Consider the following 8,480-nt stretch of genomic DNA (forward strand, 5'->3'; position numbering starts at 1 on the left):
TATATATATCGTCTCTGGTAGTTATAATCCTCTGTTTTCGGTAATACAGTAACTCCAATCCTTCTTCATAAAGAGGCTTGATTATTATATAAATAATGAGATTGCCCACTTTCCTTACAGTGGCCTTGTATTCGCTGCTTTCCCATTACGTTCGCTTATTCTGTACCATTTTGATATTACAGTACATTTTAAACCATTAATTTAGTAATAAATCCAATAATTTTGTATTGATATAGGCACGTTTTAAAGAAATTATTTTGTAATAACAAAATATCTTACTTCGTTGATTAGGAATAGGCCTATGTCCTGTGGGTTAAAGACCTTTCAATACTGTAATATAATAATCATATTAATTAATACTCATAGTAATTAATAATCATATTAATTAATACTATTATATAATTTGATTATTGAAGTCATAAAAGTACATTTATAACATGCAATATTTACCGGTGTATGAGCTTGAACATTTTTTTTAATTATAGAGGCCTAGTTGATGAAATATAATACATTTAACATATACTGCCACCCAAAAAAATTGAAAAATCCTAATGTAATAGTAATTTTAAATTGCTCTAACGAATAACATAAGTTTTCAAGGTATAGATTTATAAAAACAAATTTTCAATGATTTACAGGTGTTTTAATACGGTACACTAATACTTAGGTTTGCTGTCATAATTTTAAGAGTACGGACGTCCTATTATATGTAAAGATAGAAACATATACGTCGTTAATTGACAAGAAAAATCATTTCTCGTGATTTTTAGTTAAAGTTAAATTATTGAAATGTATCTCTGATATATACACATTTTTGATTTCACAAATCGTAACATAGATCGGAAGATTTTAACTAAGTTTTCATTGATTTACTATGAAATTTCTTTAGTGATGATCAGCCAATCTGAAGGTATGTAAAGAATATAGAAATTGCTGGTAACTGGTAAGCCAATAATATAGATCAACAGTCGATTTCCTTATAGTAAACTATTAGTTTTCCATTGGTAGTTAAAAAACGAGAAGATTGTTTTCTTAGCCAAATTTAACAGCCGCATAATTAATAATTCGTTATTTTGCATCAATTTAATGATTTTTGTAATTTTAGTTAACGTCTGAAGACCATGAAAAGCAGAATTCTTTACAAGTTGATAAATGTTCTATTTTATATTTTAACATTTTTACAAGATTTTACTTTTAAGTAATTGTAACAAATGAGTCTTTGTTTTTTCAGCCAATTGGAGCCATGATTTTATTGGTCCAGTAAAGTTAGGTTGAATCGATACTATATACTTTCTACGATTTTACCAAATAAATAGAATTCGATGCTTCAAATATCATTTTTCGGGGGTTTTTTTAATGCAGATTTTACTACAGTTTATCTTAATAACCAAACAATTCTGTTTTTTTATATTGATTTGAATATTTAGTTTTAATTTGATGAATAAAATGTGTAGCCGCGTTATCTGCTATGGAACAATATAAGAAATACGGTAAGCACTTTGAGACTAACTATAAAATTTATTAGCTCTAACCTTTGTCCACAAAGTGGACTTCATCAGGAGACTGTACAGTTTCCTTATGAAGTTCACTGTGTGGACGAAATCTAGTATTAGTAGTATTAGTATTAGTATTAGTAGTATTTAGATACGCTATTCATAGAAAACTATATCATAGCGTTTACAGAGTTGAATAATGATTTGAAGCAATAAGCTCAAGTTAATTTTGAAAAAAGATATGTTTTCAGTAGTTTTTTAAAAGATTCAACATTATTTGTTGTTTTAATAACTGTAGGGAGTTTATTCCATTCTATGGCCGCTGTTACACTAAAAGAACTATCACCTGATCTGCTATGAACTAAGGGGCATGAAAGGCGAAAATGGTCTGATTCAGAGCGAAGATTTGGTCGTAATGTATGATGAACTTTTAAACAACTACTGAAGTATATTGGTGCTTGATCTAAATCTAGAGCTAATACATTTTATACCGGTAGTCAAAAGTACTGTTGCCGTTTCTTATAGGCCTATAGCTGTAATTCAGGATTGTCCCAATTCAGCGACATACAATTCAATACCATTTTGAATATAATATAGGCATATCGAGATAACAAAACTATCATTGCATCGCAATCAGTACAGATAAAATACTTTTGAGTGTTTTTAAATTATGCATTTCCTTTTTCCTATGAAATAAAAAAAGAAAGCAAGAATAAATGCGAAATAAACGGTGTTTATGCGCCTACCTTTCTCAAACCGTTGAAACCGGCAAAATGTTCTGATTGTCACGGGTTGCGATTTGCTGTCTTTAGCAAACTGTTTCCGTTTGTTTTCTTCAGGTTCTCACAAAATCAAAATGCTGCCTCCGAAAGCTTGGTTTGGTAAGTGAACTTTTCCAAAGAGATGCGGTTTGTCTTTAACTCAAAACAACGCCATCAGGCCTATGACGTCAGTCGCACATTGAAAGCAACATATCTCAACAGTAATGTGGGTGATAGATAGCATTACAATCAAATTTAACGACCAAAGAAATAATATCATTGGAATGGATGATACTTTCTGGTAAAAGTGCGAGTTACCGTGTACTTTTATAATGGTTAGTTTTATTTTATTTTGTTTAATCCTTTTAATATAATTTGTTTTTCTTAAGCCAAGACTCTTGGCATCTAATTTGTCGTTTTTCTTCTTTTAGTTAACACTCTTTTTTGTGGGCTTAGCGAGTGTACTTATTATTTTTAATTTCATTCCCCGCGCATAAATCGCACGATTACTAGATAGAAATAAACCAAATCTCACTATGAGGCTTAAGGAGACGGAGTTGTTTTTAGCCAAATCAATTCTGACATTTTTAGGGATTAAACAGGACCTTTAGAGATGTAAGTGTTGTTGTAATTATAAGTCCTTTTAATGGGTATACACTCTTACGCATGCGCATCACGCTTATGCGCTTTCGCGCGGCTTTCAGGCATAGGGCCCCGAAATACCGGACCTATACGACCCCACCCGACCATAGAAGCCCCAAATAACGGTCACCAAAACAACATGAGCGAATAAGCTTGATTCCAGTATCCATTTGAACCATAGGACTGATATCAATCTATTTTGCAGGACCCAAATTTTAACTTTGGGAACAACAGCTATACAAAGGTTATATTTCATAGGGAAACACATTTTCGGAGTGTTTTATTTTGACAACAACTTTTAGTTGTAGAGCTATTAGACATCTGTTTTGCAAAATATGGAAAAATATGCTAACATTCTCTAACAAAATAAATGACATTATCATAAACGAAATTCCTTATTTTTAACAATAAAGCATATGCAACAGCAAGTTTTATGTTGATAAAACTTGAAATCTAGCGGATAAGATCAATTCAGTATTTTTAGTTCCAAACGGACGGTTCTCCTACAGCTAAACTTTAGAGGGTGGGCCTAGACCATAGGTAGGCCTAGCCTAGGCCAGCTAGTTCTAACTTACAAACAAATAAATAGGATACTAATACCTAACACAATTTGGTCGTCTTAAATGTGCCTACCACAATATTAGGGATTAGGTTATTTGGATGGCAAATATTATGGTTTTTTTTTTTAATTTTTGGTCCGATGACCTAGTGATTCGTCGGACGACAGGAGGCACCAGGCCTCTCCGACGGGTGGGAAAATTCCCCCTCCCCCACTGGCGCCACCACTGTATGCAAGTGCACTGTAAAAATCGTATTGATTGAGTTTTATGATAGGCGTATAATAATAATAAATAATAATAAATGTATCAGCCAATTTCCAGTACAAAATATTTTTCATCAACTAAAGGAAGTACGGTATAATATACTACTACTACTACTATACTATATATTGTACTTATAGGCCTATTATTAATTAATCATAAAATTGTTTTGGTGTGTAATTAGAGTACCGGTATATGACACTTTTTAAAAATTTGGCCAACTTCAGTTATTTTATTATAATATAAGAAATAATAATAGGCCTAATACGCCTAGTAATTAAAAAAATAATCATCTGTAATCTCCGTTGGGGAGAGCTGGCCTCCCTCGTCGGGGAGAAAAAGTACAATTCGTCGGGGAGAAAAAAAATTATATGTATTTTCTACATATTAGTAGACTCTAAAATCGATTAAATAAGCCTTTGAAACCCCTAAATTGTCAAAATTTTCGGGGGCTTCGCCCCCAGGACCACTTTCGTAACCTTTTAATCGAAGCTCGACCACACCCACTTTGCTTTCGTCGGGGAAATCTGACTCCTCGTCGGGGCATCGGCTCCCCCGTCGGGGACCTCGCTCCCCCCACCCACCCCGTCGGGCAAATCTTGGCGCCACCCCTGGTATGTAGGTTTACATTGTAGTTTTAAATATGCTGTGTGCTTATGATTTCAAATGACAAAGAATGTTGTGTTGTGGTAAATTAATGGTACGGTAGCCTTTAAATCATGCTTCAAGAAATTGACTTTTTTCTGTCAGTCTCCTAATTTAATCATGAAAAATGTCACAGCAATAAACATCAATTTGAATAACATCGGATTCATTGTTTTATAGGTCACGGTTTTAAAGCGCAAACGAGTTTAATAACCAAATACAGGAGTCTTGGTAGTTTAATATAGAGTGCGACTTTCAGTCCAATCAAGACACCCATTTTCATCGATTAGTTTTATAAACATCCTCACATTGACCTGTTAACAAAAATCACAGAGTTTCAATGTTCGCGCCACATTTTGATGTAAGCTGTGACTTAGTATAGCTATGTTGACAAATATTTAAATTGAAGCGTGTTTACTAATACTAAATCACATCAGTGTAGAATTTCAAAGTTCATTAGAATAGGCCTAATAAACTGATCGTGTCTTACAGCAGTTAAAATAGTTCACAGTTGACGTGATTAATTTTGGTCCGTATCCATCCTGCTTGAAATATAACCAGTTCGTCCCGTGATTTGCGGTGACGCAGTACGTAGCCTACTAGACGCGCACGTGCGAGACTGCTTAATTAAACGTGTGATTGAAGCAACGAGCAGGTACAGTAAATGACTGCATCGGCCGACGGTTGGGACGGCCATCACCCGGCGACCAATCCCTCCTATGAGCGCTTAACCGAGGCAACGCCAGTCTGTTGATTGTCTTACGATCCGTCGCGCACGCCTCGACGCGTCGCTGTTGTTCAAATGAGGTTTCGTCGCCTACAGTCGGCGACCGCTCTTAGCCTGCCTTTAAGGCGAGTGCCATTTTTGTAAATGAGGCATACACGCTGCATAAATTTAAAATAAAGTATTTTAGAATCGCAACTACAGTGTAATCCTAAAACTAATCCTAAGATGTAGGTCTACTGTACGAGAGAGTTGATGTGTAAGCTACTGAGCTAGAGACTCACTGGCAGAATGACTGACCGACCGACATTTTTATGCTGGTATTAATTTACTATCAGACAGCGTATGTTATATTTTGTTTTGTTGTCGCTTGCACGTTATTACACAGTTATTGTATAGGAGACTTGATATTTGGTGGTCACATGTCAATCAGACAGATGTACCAACATCATAAATATTTTCATTATGCCTATATCCAGAAATGTTACGTATATATGCCCATCATTAATTAAAAATTAACAACATATCGAAGCAAAGTCTGTGATTTAATTTTAAAATGATCGTTGGACCACAAAACGCAGATATTGGAATGTACAGTATTTTACTTACTCTGTGCGTACGGTAGTATTGTACTTTTGAGTTTAGATTATTACGAGCAGTGATTTTTTTAATCACTTGTAGTGGTTTTGATTCACTTGACGAAGCCCTATTTAGCGTGTAGTACATGCCTTGTGTGTCCCGCCCGTATCTCGAGACAACATTTGCGTGGAGACGTAACTCTGAACCAATCAGCTCGCATGTAGTCCTACGGATCTCTTCTGTTTCATCATGGCATGGCATGCGCTATAGACAAGATTCAAAATTACAGCTACCCAGCGATATTCAGTGGCGTATCTAGAAGTCTAAATAGGGGTACTGATGGGGCGGGGGTGAAGTGGGGGAGCTCGATGATCAGTTGAGGGGCGCTAAATTGCAAAATAAAGTGATTTTAGGTGATTTTTACCTACTTGACTGTGATTTTGGTGGGGGGGTCAATTTTAAACTGGGATCGCGAGTAATTTTTGGAGGGACGTGCTCCCCTCGCGCACCCCATAGAAACACCACTGGCGATATACGACTCGAATGCTACCAAAACAAGACAATATTAAAAAAGAAAGACTGTTTACAACAGTGAAGTAAAGGTAGGCCTAAGTCATCTACTGGCAACTGAGTGAATGATGTTAAGAGTGGAGTGGTCACATATTTGTTATAGAATACTGTAGGCCTATTGTGAATTGCACATAAATTCATTTAAAAAAAATGAGAATATAGAGCGTTTTTTTCCTTGTGGTTATTTTTTTTTATTCGCATCTCAAAACGGTCGATGCTTTGAAAACAAGGATTTTTTTTATGAGGCTAGTGGACTTCCTGAAATTGAACCAAAGACCCTGGGATTAGAAGGCAAGCTTTCGACTAAGCTATAGAACTCGACCGCTCGAATATACTCCCAAAACTGTCGCAAGGTTTTGCTGCCCCGCTTCCCAAACTTTTTTTCTCTGGGACCCAATTTGTGATTTCCCATACAAGCCGCGACTCATGTAATGTTAGGCCTAAATGTCATAATAAATTGCACATTGATCTTTCAAAGATTCCAAAAATGTGATGCTTTACGTTTTAAAAAGTGATTTTTTTTACTAATTATCGTCCTTTTGATAGTGGTGGATACAGAAATTCGTAATAGAGGGGCGCCCGAAGAGGGATTTTCAGAGATAGAGGGTCCATGCAATTGTATGATTATGGCACCCGTGATGGCCGGAAATGGCACTCTTAGATTGAATTTGAATACATTCTTCCTTTCTTTCTCTATTTTTGTTATTGGAGGGTTGGGGGTGGTGGGGAGAGAGCCTTGAATTCGCCACTGGAAAACGAGACTACTTTAAATATTGCAACGAAAATATAATCGACTTTTTTGTAGAAAATACTTTCAACCTTTGAATTATATATTTGATGAACTTAAACTTGCATTTTCGCCGGTCTCTATGGTTACCAGTGGCGTATCCAGATTTAAGGAATGGGGCTTATGAAACGAAAGTCCACACCACGTCAGTGCCATCTTGGTTGGCGGTGACGGTGAAGTAGTTTGTACTTCTGGATGCCCGGAAGCTAATGGAATTTCCAAAAACTACCATATTCACCTGAGCGTGTACTGCAAATGCTATTTCTATGTGAGTTTGCGTCAGGAAAATATCGTGGAGTGATGTTTTGCCCTACCTGAAGTGTTTTCGTATCAAATACTCAGTACGTTCCCAAATACTTGCGAAAAAAAAAATCGGAAGTGATTCGAACCCACGACCTCCAGATAACTAGCCTTGCGCCATAACTACAGTAACAGTAGCACGTGTGACTATGTTGGCCTAATACACTCTACAGCAGTACTGTTAGTCCTAATAGTATTCTATATTTAAAAAGTGTGTGTAAAATTTAAAAAAACAAACAAACAAAAAAGCCTGGTCAATATTTTCTGGTTCTTATGAAATAAAAGTGTATATACCGGATATATATAGGCCTCATATAACATAAATCCAAATATGAGAATAAAGCAGCCCAAAAAAATCATTACATTTGGCTCATCACAGCACAATGCACATTAGAAATTCATTTTCTGAACGAAGCAATGCAACTTCTAGAAAAGACATAATCCATAAACGGAACCCCCATAAGATGCAGCTGTCTTTATGGTACAAATGTTATTTAGTCAAGTAATAATAAATTGTATTATATATATACATATATATATATACATATATATATATATATAAGTTAAATCAATCTGATATATATATATATATATTACACATCTAGATGTGTATAAGAGACAGTATCCATCCTGCTTGAAATATAACCAGTTCGTCCCGTGATTTGCGGTGACGCAGTACGTAGCCTACTAGACGCGCACGTGCGAGCCTGCTTAATTAAACGTGTGATTGAAGCAACGAGCAGGTACAGTAAATGACTGCATCGGCCGACGGTTGGGACGGCCATCACCCGGCGACCAATCCCTCCTATGAGCGCTTAACCGAGGCAACGCCAGTCTGTTGATTGTCTTACGATCCGTCGCGCACGCCTCGACGCGTCGCTGTTGTTCAAATGAGGTTTCGTCGCCTACCGTCGGCGACCGCTCTTAGCCTGCCTTTAAGGCGAGTGCCATTTTTGTAAATGAGGCATACACGCTGCATAAATTTAAAATAAAGTATTTTAGAATCGCAACTACAGTGTAATCCTAAAACTAATCCTAAGATGTAGGTCTACTGTACGAGAGAGTTGATGTGTAAGCTACTGAGCTAGAGACTCACTGGCAGAATGACTGACCGACCGACATTTTTATGCTGGTATTAATTTACTATCAGACAGCGTA

The 8,480-nt window shown here is 36.2% G+C and overlaps 1 protein-coding gene across 2 annotated transcripts in view; it reads right to left on the reverse strand.

Annotated features, from left to right (window-relative positions):
• Positions 1-8,480, reverse strand: part of LOC117113619 (tubulin alpha-1A chain-like) — a 16,775-nt gene that overhangs the window by 7,566 nt on the left and 729 nt on the right. Inside the window, exon 1 of one of the 2 annotated variants that reach the window (XM_033257017.1) lies at positions 2,240-2,581. The exons of the other annotated variant lie outside the window; for it this stretch is intronic. The gene's annotated coding sequence lies outside the window, so the exon portion shown is untranslated. Of the gene's footprint in view, positions 1-2,239; positions 2,582-8,480 lie in introns of those variants that run through there. 2 annotated transcript variants of the gene reach the window in all.

The sequence above is a fragment of the Anneissia japonica genome, unplaced genomic scaffold (genome assembly GCF_011630105.1).
Source record: "Anneissia japonica isolate Jap-2015-1 unplaced genomic scaffold, ASM1163010v1 scaffold287748_len1686314_cov196, whole genome shotgun sequence".
Taxonomy (NCBI): domain Eukaryota; kingdom Metazoa; phylum Echinodermata; class Crinoidea; order Comatulida; family Comatulidae; genus Anneissia; species Anneissia japonica.